This window comes from Pelobates fuscus, chromosome 4 (assembly GCF_036172605.1).
Source record: "Pelobates fuscus isolate aPelFus1 chromosome 4, aPelFus1.pri, whole genome shotgun sequence".
Classification (NCBI taxonomy): domain Eukaryota; kingdom Metazoa; phylum Chordata; class Amphibia; order Anura; family Pelobatidae; genus Pelobates; species Pelobates fuscus.
The window spans coordinates 331,018,538-331,037,799 of record NC_086320.1 but is presented as its reverse complement, the minus strand read 5'-3'; the positions used below and the strand labels follow the sequence as shown (position 1 = coordinate 331,037,799).

At 39.9% G+C, this 19,262-nt stretch overlaps 1 protein-coding gene across 3 annotated transcripts in view; it reads right to left on the bottom strand.

Moving 5' to 3' along the window:
• The window catches only part of DGKB (diacylglycerol kinase beta), a 567,171-nt gene that overhangs the window by 19,055 nt on the left and 528,854 nt on the right, over positions 1–19,262 (bottom strand). The window lies entirely within an intron of this gene.

The following is a 19,262-nucleotide window of genomic DNA, read 5'->3' as shown; positions in this document are numbered from 1 at the left end:
TATTTAAATTCTAAAACTGTGAAAATTAAAAAAATATATAAATACATATTCACAGTATGCTTTTATCATTTATAATGATTTTTTTTTTGGCATTGTTCATTATTTACATATATATGTTTTTGTGTGTCTGTCATCATGTATGTGTTACAGTGTGTAACTGTGTTTAGCAATGCCAGGCACTATGTGTATGTATCTCTGTGTGTCTACCTCTTGGTGTGTCTCTGGCAGATTGGTTCTATGTGTGTACCTGTAACCGTGTTTTTGGTGATTTGTGTGTCTTGGTAAGTATGTTTCTGTGTGCGCATACACATGTCTGGGACTGCATGTATGGAAAGGGCCTGGCCCTTTGTTTTCTGAGGGGCCCCAAGATTCGTGATTACAGTCATGCTCACACACACACACACATACAGGCACACACACTTGTAGTTGCATATAAAATATATACTTGAAGCATGTGTGGTTGAGCTTTACCAAGTACAAGATAGGGGGTGGAAATTTGTGTGTCTATGTATGTGCTGAGCATGTATGTTTTGCATACTGACATACCCACTTTGCCACCCATCCATGTTTGAATTTTTGCAAGTGCACATCGATTGGATTCTCCTAGAGCACTCACACCATTTCTCTCAGATCGGTCTGGTCAGAGAATTATACTGGTGCTGCTTTGATGCTGGTCCCAAGTGTTGAAAATTGACAAAAATCTTCATCTTTTAAAGAACATAATAGCATGCCATACTATTACAACATTTATAAAGACAAAAGAATGCACTGTTAAAGGGACATTTCACCTGACTTTATTTTTCTCGACTTTTGCAACCTAGAGGGAGTGGTGATACGTCTAAAGTAATAAACTGCTGTAATAAAAAAATCCTGTCACATACTGTTCAGGTGTTTATGGGATATGTGCAGCTTCCTCATAAATGTTAAAAATGAGACCAGCAGCTGTTCACATTATCATTATTTGTTTTACCAAGAAGGAATATATTATGCATGTGTGGAGTTAGAATCTTTTTTTTCAAATTAATTATCTGCAGAACTTGCCATTAAAGTCTTTAAAAAGTTTTCTAATAGAATGGAATCATTATTCTGCCTCTATTCAATATGTTTGGATAAACTTTTCAAATGATTTAATGTCATTGGATGCACTTTTAGAATTCTGCAATATTTAGAAAAACATGCTAATGTTTTGATATTTGTTATATTTATATATGTTTTTTATTTTTTTATTTATCACAGATAGTTTTTATTTTGTTATTTTGTTATATGCACAGTTTGTCACATACATAGGTAAACACAAAAAAAAGGAGAGTTATTGCTCGGTACAGGAACAGGATAACAGATTAGGAGAATACACATATTACATATATCATTTTTACATAGTAATCCAACAATGAGTACAGTAATTTGCATTCAAAAGTACAGAGCAGGGAACAGAATTCACTTTTTGGTGAAAATATGTCTTTCAACGCACTCACCCGCTATATACCTGGGTGACGTGTGCTGGCTTCATCTTGTACAAGTATGTGTTGCCGTGTTGTCTGTGATATGTAAAGAACTTTGTGATAACAATACATAAAGGTTAGGAAAAGAAGAACTAAAACAAAAAATTGAATGAAATTGTCAAACTGAGTCAGATCCGGGGTTGGTATTTTAGTATTACCTGTATGTGATATCAGTCGTCAGCATGGGAGAGTACCCGCGGTTGATGTTGTGCATTTCGGGGCTGCGTGCGTAGGAGGTTATTCAACATTGTTAGATGTGCACCTTTAACCTGCTCTCCTAATGGTGTCCCTTGGTTCCAGTGCCTTAGGGCCATTAGTAAAACTGTTGTGCCTTATGTTAGTCATTTTAGATTATTGATTTTAGTTGGCCGCCCACAGGTCTGACCCTAGAGGACAGAATAGGGCCCCAGATTTTAGGAATGTATGGGAGGTATTGTTTGTGGAGTGGGCCATATGATCTATTTGGCATATATGATTGACTTTATGGAGGTTGTTGCGTCAGTGCTGAACAGAGTGTGGGAAATTGGATAGTAGTGCCACTTCTCTCCATCTATCCATCTATCTATCCATCTATCTATCCATCTATCTATCCATCTGTCTATCCATCTATCCATCTATCCATCTATCCATCTATCCATCTATCTATCCATCTATCCACCTATCCATCTATCTATCCATCTATCCATCTATCCATCTATCCATCTATCCATCCATCTATCCATCTATCCATCTATCCATCTATCTATCGCGTGTTTTTTTAAAGTATTAATACTTTTTGTTTTGGTAGACAAAAGTTTATATCTATCTCATAATTTTTTTAAAGTGTATTGCGAGGTACAGCAACTCAAAAAGACACACAAGTGACGGAAAATATGCCATTTTTGTTTGCTATTCTTCCACATATTAATTTTTCCATGGACATTAGAAGGGTCACCTAGACCCTATAAATGTAGCAAGTGAAAATTCTATACCAATAAAAGCAATAAAAATATAAAGATCAGCAGAAAGTAACATAAATAAGGAACAAGTTTAACTTACATATCTTTTTTTTTTAGCATCTTCTCACATTGTAAAGGTTTGAAGTCACAAGTTTACCAGGTTTAGTTGAGGTACTTTGAAGATTCATTACTATTTATATCCTGCTCAGATATCAGGTGAGACCATAAATATCTTTCATGTCAGAACACTTCTCTGGGTGAGATGTGATAGAATTCCCTCTACAACTAATTAATGTGATCTCAGTCCCTTAAAACAGAGGTATATCTCAAATGATGAAAGAGTGATAAAGAAGAAACTACATCTCTTTGCATTTATTTGAATAAAATAAGTGTATCTAGTTTACTTTTGAATTATTTTTTTTTAAGTTAGGAAATTCTAACTTTTTAGAATTATTTCATTGGCAGTAGACACAAAACATACATAGGCCATGATTTGATATTCCTGAATAAGCAAATAGTCACAAACATTTCTAATTTATCGACATAAATTCCAGTAGACTTTAATGGTGACTTCTGTAGTTAAATAATTTAAAATACATTTCTGATTGTGATAATTTGAAAAGCTGATCCAAAAATATTAATTCAAGGCCATAATTTGGAAAAGGGTAACATCTGCTGCCCATAAAGAGAATCTAAGATATGCTATTGCAGAGACTATGTGATGGACTGACAAGTGAGCAGACCTATGGAGTATTTGAAGACGTATATTATCATTAATTTCAAACTCACATGAAGCACTTCAATGTTGGCTAACTTTAGCACTGCTATCTGTTTGATCTGCCCTCAGGAGACGTGGCTTGCTTTAAAGTTCAGTAAATAACAACATTCTATTACAGACTCAGGTTTAGCATAAACAATAGTTTTCTAATGGGATACATGGGCTTTCACAGATTTGCATGAGGTAGAAGAAACGAAATATCCAAGCACACCTTGGAGGTTTCTTCTAAAAGACAGTCTTTTTATTTGGAACAAGAAAGTGGAGACAATGTTTCGGCTTCTCTCAGAGCCTTTATTAGGGACTTGATAAGCCTTGATAAAGGCTCAGAATTAAATTAAAAGACTGCCTTTTAGAAGAAACCTTAGGTGTGCCTGGATATTTATTTCCTTCTATTTGATATCTTCAGGGATTGGCCCTCCCTTTCTAAAGCACCCTGCAGGACATATTCCACCTTTATTAGTGTGTGCATTATACTTGTTTTTTTGCAAACAATAGTTGAATGACGTGTGAATGTCTTGTGCTGTTCACCAACATTGATGAAAGTGGATGTAACTGTAGGTAAGTCATTAGGTGTATAAACCAGTATGCCTGTATTCTGACTACTTATCCAAAGAACTGTTCTAAAATAAATATTACACTCAAAGAAATACCTCCATGTAAATAAATACGTTGATGTACAACTTGATAGTCATACACGTAAAATATGTTGGGGCTGAAATATGGCCTGTGGGCATGGGTGGTAACTCAAAACATTTTTGTACAAAGGAAAAGGAAGTATACTGATTGACATTTAGGATGTGCGAACTATTCCTTTGTGTGCTTCATTGAGCACTTAAACTTATATTACAAATTCGTAAGAAATGACTCAATAATTTTTGTTGTCCCATTGAACAATTACATAAACTGTATTTTAAACTGTATTTTACATGACTGTCGCCCTCAGCTGCACAAACTGCATCTTTGGATGAACCAAGTAACCCTAGGCTGAGGATGCTATTGTGACTGTCTATGTAATATGACTCACGCGTGAGTCAGTGCCACTACTACAGATGTCAAAGAAGCACTCCACTACTACAGATGTCAAAGAAGCAGACCATGTGGGCAGGCTCGGGGGCAGGCTCAGGAGTGGGTGCCCGGGGTGCCCGGGGCCCAGACTTTGGGCTGCGTCAGAGACCCCAAAATTTCTGATGGCAGCCCTTAGTGTATTCATGCACTCTGAGCCTGTGAGATCAGTCCAAATAATTACTTCTCTTTTAAAAAGCATTTAGATTAACTTCAGAGAGGGAGCCAGTGAGGAGGTGTATCGATTGGTGCGGCCTGGAAAGTATTTAGGAGAATGTAAATCATCACTGAATTTCAATTCAATGATTATTTGAAATTTTTTTTTTTATATAATAAGGTAAGTGGGAACCAAGTAATACGTGCATTAGAAAAGGGCATTAGCAATATAAAACAAAAAATAAATTGTGAAAATGGGGTGAAATAATCCTCGTAGGGGTACGAGTGGGATGAAGCCAGGGGCGGGAATGTTCTGCAAAAATCTAGGTGACATTTTAATTAACGCAGCTACATTTTTAAAAATGTATTGTAGTTTAAAGACACATTACTGTTATATTGCTGTGGAGCTCTGTTATACACTCAAACACACTAACAATGTGGAGCTTCTAGAACACAGGAACATTATGATAGAAAGGAGGGACAAAAGCATTTGTGCCAAAAATATGGACTGTTCTTCCTAAAAATATGACAGTTGGAAAGAATGTGCTTGACACCCCTGGATCTAGGATATGCTTTTTAATGTAGCTTGCAAAATGGCTCAATGTCTATTTGTCATTCTCCTCAGAGCTTGAGAGAGAATGTTGTATTATCACCTTAAAAGTTTAAGTTATTTGACTTGTCATTTTAGCACATTACTGTGTGTTAATTGTTGGAAATCCAAAGTAAATTCTAAAGGAACTCTACTTTTTTCCCTACAATAGCCAAATAAAAAATAAAAAATCTCCAGGTCGTGTGTGATTCTAGTTTGGCCTAAACACCAAAATACATTTTAAATAAATTTTCATTTCCAAGCAATTCACAATTTGGTGAATTGTTTCTTACAGCACACTGAGTTGTTTTACTTTCTTTGCTGCTGAAGTAACTCATTTTTTTTTTTTATCTTGCTCAGTAATCCTGTGAAGTTAGTAACTCTTTTGGTGCTGTGCTTCAACCTCATGAAACCAGATGTAAAAAAAAAAAAACACAAAGCAAAACATATTTTAAACACCAGACAGTCTGATTTAATTATAAGTTGCATTAAACAGTGTACCTGTAATGAAATTGCTGTGTCTGGTGATTAAAATCTTTTACCCCCTCCAGAAGTGCTGCATTAGTAATGACTCAACACCCATTTCACGTATTGATCAAGCTGCACTATGTTCGCTGTGTTATGTCTGCTTTTCACTGAGAGATTGACTTTTGCTGTAAAATGGAGTACAAGTGGCTTGAGGTACATGCAACATATAAGGTGTAAGTGCCCATTTTAATGTACCACCTTCTGGAAATGCATTTATTTTGGTCACTTTTTTTTAGAGCAAAGCCTTGGAAGGGCACTTGAATCCTTTCGATTGGCAGCCACTGAGGTAGCATATAGTCAGTAGAATGGGCCAAAAGGACTACGAAAATCTAATGAGGTCAGCATTTTTTTGTACTACTCCACATCCTGCTCCCCAGATAGCAATCAGATGAAGGGTTAGAAGGAGCAGATGGAGTGAACTAAAAGATACAATGTAAAAAAAAAACAAGATTCCTATAGGGTTATTCACTAAAGTAAGAATTCAAAGTGAATTCAGAGTGAATTTCAAATTTAAGGTTTAAAAAAGCCAAACTGGAAACATTCTGTAAGTCTATGTCTATGCTATCAGCTATATTTTCAGTTTGGCTACTGTGTCATTAAAACGGATCTGTCACTTTCAGAGTTGCATATATTGCCCCTGCCACACCATCATTGCCCCTGTGTTGCTCCACTTGGAGGACTCAGTTATAAATCCCTTTTCCATGCATCAGTTGCTCTGGGTTTCAAATTATCTGCAAACATTGCTGCAAACAACAGGGCTGTCACTTTCAGTGTGGCATAAATAGATAGACAACATGATTGACCCCATCACTAAACTGTTCTTAGTACTGCTGGCCCTACTCCAAGCTTCCCTGAGTCAAATATCCATACCAGCCAAGTTGCTGAGGAAAAATGCAGAGCTCGAGTATTGTTGGTTCTGTGAGTGTGAGATGAGGCCCGAAGAACAGAGATGGAGATAGAACAGTTATGTGAAGGTACTTACAGCCGGGAGGAGCATAGGAAAAGGGCTATGGGGAGGTACAGTAGCTATGTGTTGTATACAACTGAAACGTTTAGCAACAAAATTCTAACACCCAAAATATTAATAACTGTGTACATGAAATATTGGTCAGAAACACTAAATTACAATAATTACTGCATGCACAGAAAATTACAGTGGCAAAGTATAGGTATACATGGTAACAAGGCTATAGTAACACATGATAATATTGTAGCAATGCAAGAATAAATGAGGTGGAGTGTCTTCCATGCTTCAGTCAATACCTTTATGCTACCTTGGCATTGGGCTGTAACACTTTTAGCATTGGCTCAATTTTGCGGCTACAGTATTGATCATTTCTTGCCACCCTCTTACCAGATCTCCGTGACGCTCGTGGGCCATGGATAGTTCGGGGGGGTTAGGCAGGAAGGTCTCATATACAAGCTGAAGGCTCGTTGGTGAGTATGTTGCTGGAGGTTCTGTTGGTGTAGACAATCAGAACCACGCAGGTAGTTAAAGGGAAGAGGGGGGGTGGTTTTACAGTATTCTAGTGTTGGGTTCACAGGTGGCGCGACACGGAGATGGGTTTACATGCTTCGTGTGGCAGTATGTAGTACAATAATCCCTTTTTGTTCCAGTGTTGCGACAATTTCCTTGTTACCTCAGTTCGGAATCAGAATCTGTAGGTGTTGGGTTTTTAAGAGGGCTACTTTGGTGGGGCGAGGAGGATGGGTTTGTAAGTTGCCCTTCCCAATACACTACCCATGGGGCCCAAGTTGATAGGAATCGTGTCTTATGTGCTGCCGTTTGAGTGGATAAGCACTCATGGGTATAGTATTGATGTATTTTGGCCAGTAGGAGAGTTTTAGAGGGGCATTGTGGTAGCTTCCAGTGGTTTGCAATTAGGTTTCTCACTGCTAGTGCTATGAGTGCCATGATAATTTTTACCCGCTTTGTTACAGGGTTGGGGTATGTTAAAAATATACCTGTGTGTATGTCTAGGAGTGGTGTGGCGATGCCTATGGTTTGCAGTATAGTTTGCACCTCCTGCCATAGCGGGCGGATACGTGGACATGTCCACCAAATGTGAGTAATCGTTCCACTTTCCGTTCCACATCTCCAGCAGTGTGGGGGGACCGTTTTGTACATTTTATGAAGCCTTTGGGGAGTTAGGTACCACCTATACACTAGTTTTTTATGTGCTTCAAAGTGGGAGTAACACTGTGTTAGCCCTTTAAGTGCATTTAGAGATGTTAGTATTTCCATGTTGGATGTCGTTTCGCATTCTGCTAGCCACTGTGTCACAAATGTAGGGGGTGGAGGTGGTGAAGTTCGTAGAAGGGTTTTATAGCAAGATGCAAGGGATTTGGGTTTGGTTGGGGCCGACCAGCATCTGTCATGTAGAGCCTCTAGGTCCAGTAGGTCTGGATTGCGTACTGTAGCATTGTGTGTGACATGGGTGGGTATAATGCTTTTGAGTTGCATATACAGAAACACTGAGGAGTTAGGTAGGTGAAATTCCCTTTGCAGTTCTGAAAAGGGTTTGATGCGGTTCAGATGGAGGACTTGATCAAGTGTGGTTATTCCCAGTTTGACCCAGGAGTTTAGCGAGAGCCAGGGTGAAACCGCTTTCAGGGCTGTCAGCGGTGAACGTGGATGATATTTGTGGGGTGCAGTTTGTTTTTGGCGTATCATGTCCCAGTGGTGTAGGGTTAGTGTAGTAGTTGGGAAGATTGTTATATCCTTGGGGCGTAGTGTCTTGGGTGTCCAGAGTGTGTTTACTAGTGATGTGCCAGTGAGTTGATCAACTTACATGTCGACCCATTGGCAGACCCCTTTGGAGGTGTGTAGTTTCACTGCCGCTTCTAAGACGGCCGCTTTATAATATGTATGTATATCTGGTAGGCCTACTCCCCCATCCATCTGATGATTCTGGAGAAAGTGTTGGGAGATTCGGGGTCTGTGAGCGACCCATATATAGGAGGACAGCACTTTTTGGAGTGATTTAAAAAACATTGGTGGAGCCCGTAGGTGTAGGAGGCGAAAAACGTACAACAGTTTGGGAAGGAGGACCATTTTTACCGTATTGATTCTGCCCAGCCACGACAGCTTAACTGGCTTCCACCGTAGGCACTCAGATTTGCATAGGTTTAGGAGTGGTTTATAGTTATAATGGAATAGTCGCTCAGTTGTGGGCGCAATTTTGACCCCGAGGTAGGTGATATAGTCAGATCTCCAGTCAAAGTCATATGTGTTGTTGAGTCCCTGAACGAGATCTTTAGTAAGGCCTATGGGTAGCGCTTGAGTTTTCATTTGATTTAATTTATAGTATGTCAGGCTGCCATAATGTTTTAGAAGCAGCATCAAAGTGGGTAGGGACGAGGACACTTCACTCAATGTTAAGAGAATGTCGTCCGCAAACATGGACAGTTTATATTCAGACTTGCCCCCCGTCATGCCTTTAATTTCGGTTTGACGTCTGATTATATGTGTCTGTATTGTATCTGCATCCAGCGCTAAGAGAAGGCCTTTTCCCCCGTTGTTGTGTGTGTGGGATAGGATGTTCAAGATCTTCCTTGTGTTGTCCGAACCTTGTCTCGTTTTGACAAAGCCTGACTGGTCATTGTGTATTAATGTGGGGAGAATGGCAGACAACCGGTTGGCTATGAGTTTAGCGTAAAGTTTAACATCTACGTTAAGTAGAGCTATGGGTCTAAAATTTTGGCACTGGTACTTGGGATTTGCCTGGTTTTGGGAGAGTGGAGATATGGGCTTTTAACATTTCTGAGGGTAGGGTTCCTTGTGAGTAGCAGTGGTTGAAGAGTGTGGATAAGTGTGGCTATAGAACGGAGGCAAAGGTCTGATATTAAAAGTTGGTGTAGCCATCTGGCCCGGTTCTTTGTGTTTAGGAAGCTGCTTGATTGTAGTATCTAATTCTTGGGCGGTAAATGGTGTGGTGAGGGAGGATATGTCTTCTGGGGAGAGTTTGGGTAAGTCGGTTTGTGCTAGAAAGTTAAGAATGTCTTGTGTGGATGGCGGTGTGATCTTCTCTAAGGTTGTAGAGTTTGCTGTAGTAATTTGCAAATGTGTCAACTATGTTTTGAGGGTTTGTGAGTTTCTGTTTTGTTGCCGTGACGATATATGCTATCCTGGAGTGGGCCGTGCGTGCTTTAAGTCTTGCGGCTAATAGTGCACCTGCCCTGTTCCCTTGCGAGAAAAAATTGTGTTTATAGCGTTGAAGTATGTGGGTGGTTTTGGCTTGTTCCAGGTTTCTAAGTTTGGTGTGTAGTATGGAGAGCTCATGACGCAGTGTTTGCGTGGGGTGTGTTTTATTTTTATGTGTGAGGCCAGTTATCTTGGCGATTAGGGTGGAGTAGTCCTTGAGTCTTTGCTTTTTAGCGTGACTACCCGCTCTAATCAGGAGACCCCTTATTACCGCCTTGTGCGCTAGCCAGACAGTAGTCATGTCTACGTCGGGGGTCAGGTTCATCTTGAAGTAGTCGGTAAGGTCTACCCTGAGTTGGTCTACAATTTTAGGGTCTCTCAACAGGGAGTCATTCAGTCTCCATGTTCCTTTGCCCGCAGCAGAACATTTTTCCCTTAAGGTTAGGGTTATTGGGGCATGGTCTGACCAGGTTACAAGACCTATATTTGTTGCCTGAACTGCCTGCATCAGCGTGGTTGGAATTAAGAATCTGTCGATTCTGGTGTATGTATTGTGTGCTAGGGAGTGAAAGGTGTAATCCCTTTCCAACGGGTGGAGGACTCTCCAGGGGTCTAAAAAGTTGTGTTGGAGAATCTGGTTACAGAGCAACGATGAGGTTTTGTACTTATGTCTTTATCGTAAAAACAATAAAAGAGACATGAAAAAAAACATTATATAATATGAAAGGGGGCACTTGAAGAGAAACTCTTAAATTACAGTGGAACAAACCTAGCTCAAATTCAAGGTTTTGTTTTAGTTCAGAACGTGGGCAATTTCCTCCGTCCTTAAAATATTAACAAGATGGTGTTCCTTTAATGAGTATCACACATGATATTAATGTGGTTGGCATCTAAAAATATGATTAATATAATTTCCATTCAGTTCTCTCTATTTTAAAGTATCACTATGTTGTATATGTCCATACGCTTTGTTGTGGTTTATCATTGAAAAACTGTGTTCAGACTGACCAAGGTGCAAGGAAAAAAAAGGTTGTAAATTCTATGCTACATGTAGCTGCCAAGGCAGGATGAACTTGGCCAGTGAATGGGTTACCTTGATGGTAGTTGATCTAATGTGTTTTTTGGCTAAAACCCTAAGTTACATGAAGAGTGAAGAAGGAAATAAATTATGTGAGTGTTATGAGTACATTGCATTTAAATGCACTAGAAGGCACTCATAGCCGTTTAGAAATGAATACAGATGTACTTATGATGCATATTGAAATGGCATGAATAAATACTAGGACAAAAACATTATTATAAACTAGGCACACATTAAACTAAAGAAGAATATTCTGAATGTTCTGAATAAAAAAAGATAAAAGCAATGTGCACATTAAAGGGAATTAGTCCAGATAAAGAAAATATATATTATTTCAATGGATCGTAGTGTGATGTAGTTGAGCGAAAAATAAATGTTGAATTTAGTCTCTTTACTTAATGGGAATGAACTAAAGTTGTCTTCCATAGCAGCTGTACCCGTGTACAAAAAACAACAACTTTATACCTTTATGGTCTAAATGTTTAAAAAAAATTCACCACTGTAATTTTCTACAAAATAAAAATAAATCTTTGTTTTAGACGTGTCTTTTAATACAATTATTTTCCATTTGGGGTTTGGACTCTACCTGTGAGACTTACAGAGGCTTGCGAACTGATTTGCAATATTTAGTACAAAGTAGTAAAGTTTTCTGAAAATATAAATACATCTGTTTGAATTAACTTGACTCTAACATTGCTCTTTTTTTAAGCCTTAAATTACAACTCTTTTTATAGAGGACAATTTTCCAAATATCAACTTTTTTTCTTATTTTCTTATTTTCAAAAGAACATTTAAAGTTAAGTTTAGAATTTTGCTAATGGTATTGAGCATAAATTAGTCAAATTTAAGGAATGCTAGAAGGGTGATTCCAAGTTCCATTCCAGTAAACTATAAGTACTTTTTCAGCTTGTGACAGTAATGAGAGGAAGTGATGTCACGGGGGAGAATCTTACTACAGGAAGAACTTGGCCTCAGTGTGGGATAGCACGCCAGTTTTTCCCCCTTTTTTTTTCTTTTGGGGGAGTGGCATATCTGTTACTCTAACTCAAAAGTGTTTTACCCTTTAATAACAGTGACTTTTGACAAGTGTAAAATAATAATTTAGTAAGTTCAGTATTTGAAAAATATCACCATCCTAACAAATGAGAAGTGGGCATTTGAATTTGAACCCATCAATGGTGAGATGGAGGATACAGTTTATCATATATGTATAGCATGGTAAGAAAAGCAATTATCTATTAAATGGAAAAACAAACTATACCACTAGAATAATAGTCTTTTTCATACTACATAAATGATCTCCTAGCTATTTGAACAGCTATGCTGCGAATAAAGTATAAAATGCAATTTAGGATGGTTAACTGTGCTACAATTCTCTGGTAGCCTATATTGGAATTGTCTGCTTTGCATATTACAAACATTTGATGTGAGAGTAGAAAGTCGCAATTGTACATATTTTTGTTCACATATATAAAACCACAAGTACATATGCATAAATAAGAGGTGACCGTGCTTAATTCACAATAGAAATATCACCATTATTATTAATTGTTTTTTCATATTTAAGATGTTCCACAATGGTAGACATGCAGAATCACCATTGGTTAGATTTTTTTTTAATCATCGGCATTCAAGACAATATAGAATAGCTTAACACACAAAGTGCAAGTGAAACAGGGTGTTCTGAGTGACACTCCTTATGTATATATGTGCGACTTCCCCAGTGTCCAAAACCACTCTAAAAACACATAACAGTAATAAAAATACAATAAAGCTAGGTGGCGCAAGAAATAGGTGTGATAAAATATTAACAAATGTTATACTTATTCACACTTGTCCTTCAAGTGTGAATAAGTATAAAATTTGTTAATATTTTATTATCACACCTATCTCTTGCGCCCCCTAGCTTTATTGTTTGTTATTCAAGACAAGTTTTTTTTTTTTTTTTTTATTCTTTATTTTTATTGTGCACAAGAGTTGACAAACAGCCTTGTTTCGCCACAACAGCGGTGTCAAGGTTGGAGTAATTTCAATTTGCAGTACATGTTGTGACATAGATTAATCAGGCACATTTAAAATTTTTAGTTGCTAACCATCAGCAGATACATCCTAAAATTAGTGAGATATATAAGAAAATTCTACGCTTAACTGTCGAGTGATTACTAGATTATCGAAGATCTGGCTAATGTTTCGGTCAATTGCAAGAGTGCAGTTAGAAGGTCAATAACAGGAGTGAACATCACATAGTAACAGAGGGAGCCATATGTCTGGTGTTCAACATTTACATTTGCATTACAATGTATGGCATTTGTTAGACTGGCTCGCTTTTCGTCATTTAGCAAAGATTAACTGTGTAGGTGACAGTAAGAGAAAGGAGACAAAAAGAACAAGGAATAAAAACAGCTAGGCTAAACACACTAGGCTTTTGCCAGTAGATAATGAAACAAAGAATGTTAGTGGCATGTTAGTACCGTTGGCACTAGGCAATAAACGGTTGTTTTAAACACGGCTCACACTCTTTACGCTGAGCTTTTGTTGTTGAACCATAGAAGAGCCACATTTTTAAAAGGTTAACAGGGGTGGCTTAGTGTAATGATATATTTCCGATTTAACTATTGACACAGGAATAACCATAGCGAGGACTAGGAAAGTGTAACACTTAAAAAGTATGAGGTTATCAGACTGCCATTTTGTTGCCAGTGTCCCCATTTACCCGATACCAGAGTTCGGTAAGCTTTCGGTGTAGGTCTGGGAGCTGTCCGTGGCTTTCTGTGTAGGGGTTACCTCCTGCGCAGCGGCTGTACGGTTCCGGCTGTGCGCCGTCACTGGAGCTCGGTTACCCTCTTGTCTGTGTGCGGCTTGGCTGTGCTGGAGCTGGGCAGGCATTTGTCCTGGGGCTTTCTCCGCCGCTTGTGGTCGCTTGGGAAGGAGAGTGCTGGCGCCTGAGGGGCGATTCGCCGCCACCTGTTGCTTCGTTCTCTGCCTTCGTCCCCTTCTGGAGGCTGCCCTGGGGGCCCGCTGTGGGTGCTTATATAGCTGCCGCCTTGTAGCTGGTCGGACCCATAGTGCTAGTGCCTGGACCGCTCGGTTAAAGGGCCGAATCTTATGCTGGAGTTGTGACCATAAACTAGAGCAGAGTCGGTCAAAAAACTCCTGGGTGCTTTTGGGTGGGGTGGCAGGGGTATCGCTTTTACCGTGTTTTGCCCTCTTTCTCCTTACTGCTGTTTGCTTGTCCTCGCTGTGTCGTGGCTGCAGCAGGCCACTTGTAGTGATGCTGAGCTCCTCCGCCATCTTGGGCGCCACCGTGTCCATTCTGCTTGGAAGGTCAGTGGCGTCTGCTATGCTGGCTTGCCTAGCAGTATCTCGTGCTGGTGGGGACCGGGATATCCCCCACCGGTCCAAAGGGGGGGGGTGGGAAGTGGCGTGTGAGTGTCTCCTCTTCAGCCTGAGAACCGGGAGAGCGGCCATCTCTCCACGGCTCCCACCTGTGCAGGCCGCGGGTTGAGATGAGGGCTTTACCGCGGTGGGGAGCCCCGAGACGGGTGTCTCCGGGTTCGGCATTCCCTCCTGAATACGAGGGTGATTGTCCGCTGCCGGCACGAGACGGTGGTCGGGCGTAATGCCCCGAATCAAGGCTTCATTGTCGGGAGCTCCCGCCATGAGCGTCCTGCTTGCTCAGCTGGTAAGCTCCGCCCCCCTCAAGACAAGTTTTAAATATAAAAGTCTACTAGAGACAACAACTGGTGCTTACTGGAATATATAATTGATAGATCCAATACACAGCATCCAACAAAGATGTTACAATTTCAATTAACAGCAAGGAAGTAAGATAGAAGATGCTCTAACATATTTATCTCCCTAGTGAAAAAAATGTTTTATGGAGCATTGATCAATTACCGGTGTACAAATGGAGAAAGACAATCTAGGAGGAACGTAAAGGACAATCCGGCATGCCACTCCAGGTAGCCAAAAGTACTCACCACATCTTAGTCTAGTAGAAAGGAGGCAAACGTTGAGATTCTGATATTTAGTGAGAGAGGGAGGACATAATGCATCCTCGGGGATGGGCTTTCTACCTTGCAGGGTCTTCAGGAAAAATCACACAGTATATTGAAAACAGGACTACAGCTTGAATTATTACCTCCCCCTCTATTTTTTTTTTACTATTTTTTTTAATGTATTATTTATTTTTATTGTTATAAACCTTTCTTTTCTGTTTCTCTATGTTTAAAGTGTATTGTTATTTGCACAATATATTTAAAAACTTAGTAATAAAAGCTATTTGAAAAGAGATAAAAGAGGGAGAAATGGTGATCACTCGGTAGGAAATGTTTCAATATTACTGCCATGGAATTCCCTTGAAAAGAGGCATCATCAACCAAGAGGAGATTAAAATACACTCTTTACTCTATGTCAGTTGTATTTTTATGCCTGAGTAAAGAGACACAAATAGGTGAGCCCCTAGCATGAACCTGTTATCTAGTTGTGGAGATAAGTTAGTAATCATGCACCTGTTCCAGTCTATGGCGTAGTGATGTCAATGGCTAGACTGTATTACTCAAAACCCAGAAAGTTTGCTCTACCTAGATAAGAAGGATGATATCACATGTAAGATACTTGAGATTTCATTGTGCTGGCAAATTAAAGATTGAATACACATGGCACGTTTTTCTACAACTGCTTTTGTAAGGAAGGTAAATATCTGCAAGAGGGTCTCTTAGAAATATGTAGCTGCAACTCTAATGCACAAATTGAAAGGTGATCTACTGTATATCCATTGGTAGAAAGGCAGGGAAAAGTTATAACAATCGTAGGTTGGAATAAGAACATTGATGATTTGGATCCAGTGAATGGCATGAATAATGGAGAGGAAAGGGGAAGAATAAAGATATTTAAAGGCACAAGAATAAAAGAGCAACTTTGAAAGTTATGTCCATGATGGAGACCAAACAAAATACTTTAGTAGATGACTCACCCTTGATAAAGCCAATGTAGTAACCCCCAAAGTGCCTTTTTGCCAGGCTTGCTTAGTCTTATATGTGTAAGCATGTAGTTGGTAGCGAATGATCGTCATATATAGATGTGACATGCAACTTTTAGTTTGCACTCATTCAACAATTCACATGTTAATATATATATATTGATGCTTATTGCTCCACAGCAGCTCATTGTGCACTTATAATACAAAGTCAGCAGAGCTCATATCCATCCTTTAACAGACAAAGATAAATGTATCCCAACGGAGCTAGCTAAATGATGATAATATTCTCCATAACTATTTCCCATTAATGATCATTCACTACCTGTTCCATTAACAGATTAATTCAATATAACATTCCCGGTATCAAAACCTGTCGATGCCATGCCAACATAATTGTTCACAATAATGAAAGTTGATCTATATACGAAGGCACTAAAGAATCTCTTAAAATGAAAAAGGTTGTACTAGTGGGGACCAGTTCACTTGTACTTTTTTCTGCTGAGATCTTAATAAGAGAAGCAGGTGGACTTAATTATGGACTTAATCATGTTAACAACCACCCAGTACAGCGTTATTCTGTTTGCATCTATCAATATGGAGAGATAGATAGGCACAGACAGATATTGTGCAATAAATATGTTTTTCTTTTTAATTTGTTTCCAACATTTTTCACAGTGTAATAAATTTTAATTTCAAAATTGTTGCAGCAACAGCATTGCTGTAGCTCAGCCATGTGACACATTCACAGACATTATGGTCAGATAGATTTAACAAACAGAAATAGGAATAACTGCAAGTTATACAGTTTGCAATGAGTTACAAGGTATTATAAGATCACAAAATAACTTGCACTTTTATAGTTGCTTTTTAATTGGTTGTAATGATGAACACTGGAAATGTGAATTCTAATATTCATAATAATATACATTTTTAAGATCAATGTTGCCTTACTACATGTTATTATTATTATTGCCATTTATATAGCGCCAACAGATTCCGTAGCGCTTTACAATATTTTGAGAGGGGGGGATGTAACAATAAATAAGACAATTACAAGAAAACTTACAGGAATGATAGGTTGAAGAGGACCCTGCTCAAATGAGCTTACAGTCTATAGGAGGTGGGGTATTAGAAACATTAGGATAGGAAATATCAAGTAGGAGTGAAGCAGAGCTGGAGGAGAGAGCAAAGCACTATCCCATAGGAGAGCAAGCGACAGGTATGTAAGGGAGAGATTACTCTGGGAGGCCATACGCTTTCCTGAAGAGATGGGTTTTAAGGCCCTTCTTAAATGATTGAAGACTAGGGGAGAGTCTGATGGCAGTAGGCAAGTTATTCCATAGGAGAGGAGCCGCCCGTGAGAAGTCCTGCAAGCGTGAGTTGGCCGTACGGGTGCGAGCAGCGGTCAGGAGGTGGTCGTGGGCAGAGCGGAGGGTACGAGGAGGGGCATACCTCTGGATCAGTGAAGAGATATAAGAGGGGTTGGAATTGTTCAGTGCTTTAAATGTATGGGTTAGCACTTTGAATTGACTCCTATAGGATACAGGGAGCCAATGTAAGGACTGGCAGAGGGGCGAGGTGTGCGAGGACCGACTGGATAAGAAAATCAGTCTAGCTGCAGCATTCATTACAGACTGTAGCGGGGCAGTACGGCTTTTGGGGAGACCAATCAGGAGAGGGTTACAGTAATCCATGCGGGAAATTACTAGAGCATGGACAAGCTCCTTGGTAGCATCTTGCGTAAGAAAGGGGCGGATGCGGGCTATGTTTTTGAGTTGGAACCTACAGGACTTGGCAACAAACTGGATGTGAGACTCAAAGGTGAGACCAGAGTCAAGTATGACGCCAAGACAGCGCGCTTGTAGGGATGGACTTATGTGGATATCACTGACTTGAAGGGAGAGTGAGAGAGGAGGATCAGTATTAGGAGGAGGAAAGACAAGGAGTTCAGTTTTTGAGAGGTTAAGTTTGAGAAAGCGTGACGACATCCAGTCAGAGATGGAAGAGAGGCAAGCAGTGACACGTTGCAGGACGGCCGGGGAGAGGTCCGGTGAGGAGAGGTATATCTGAGTGTCATCAGCGTACAGGTGGTAGTTGAATCCAAAAGAGGCAATAAGTTTTCCAAGAGAGGCAGTATAAAGAGAAAATAGAAGGGGACCAAGGACAGAGCCTTGGGGAACTCCAACCCGAGACAGGGCGAGGGGAGGAGGTATCCTTGGAAAAGGAGACACTAAATGAGCGTTGGGAGAGATAGGAGGAAAACCAAGAGAGGACAGAGTCACAGAGACCGAGTGATTGAAGAGTTTGAAGGAGGAGAGCATGATCAACTGTGTCAAAGGCAGCAGAGAGGTCAAGGAGAATTAATATGGAGTAGTGACCTTTGGATTTAGCGGAGATTAGGTCATTAGTCACTTTGATAAGAGCGGTCTCAGTAGAGTGGAGAGGGCGGAAGCCAGACTGAAGAGGGTCAAGGAGAGAGTTGGAATTAAGGAAGTGAGACACACGGGTAAAGACAAGTCTTTCCAAAAGCTTTGATGAGTAAGGGAGCAGGGATATGGGACGATAGTTAGAGGGGGAGGACGGGTCAAGAGATGTTTTTTTCAGGATAGGTATTACAGTGGCATGTTTAAGGTCAGCAGGAACAGTGCCAGAAGAGAGAGCGCAGTTAAAGATGTGTGTTAGGATAGGCACAAGACAAGGGGAGAGAGATCTGATGAGGTGAGATGGGACAGGATCAAGTGGGCAAGTGGTGGGGCGAGAGGAATGGAGAAGTGCAGCCACCTCTTGTTCAGTAGCTGGGGAGAAAGTCTGAAGGGTAGGGAAAGCATGATTTATGTGTGGTTGAGAAAGAGAAAGGCAAGGAGGGGAGAATTGTTTCCTTAGCTCTTAGCTTCATTGAACACATGTATTTCCACTAATGTCGGACATTTAGTAAAATGATGAATGAAGAGAATAAAAATTAGTCTCATATAATAAAGTATTTTTCAATGTCAGCTGTTTTGACCTACCTAAATTTTGTAATTTGGTTTTCTGTTGTGTGATACGTCAGTGACTCCACCATAATGACACCTGTTTTGGCCCTTGCTCTCTACCTAGATCCTGTCCTTCATATACATAATATAATAAACACTCAGATACACAGTCAGGTTGTCTCCAGTAGATGTATAGCCAGTAAAGACACTCTCAGGATGGACTAACCATCCATAAGTGTAAGTGTGTCCGTGCCAGAGTATGTATGTCACTGGGTATGTGTAGCTGTGTCAGAATGTGTGTGTATCTGGGTGTGTGTGCATGTGTGTATATGTATCTGTGTCAGAATGTGTGTCATTGTGTATGCACTGTCCTGAGTTTGCACACACATACTCCATATAAGAAATGCTTACATTCAAATGCACAAACACTGCTTACAAACACAACCCTGCAAGGATGTAAAATGGCACATCTTCAGCTGGCCAAAGCATCTTGGAAGTTAAAAAAATGGTTGAGGACGTACCCTTTGACCA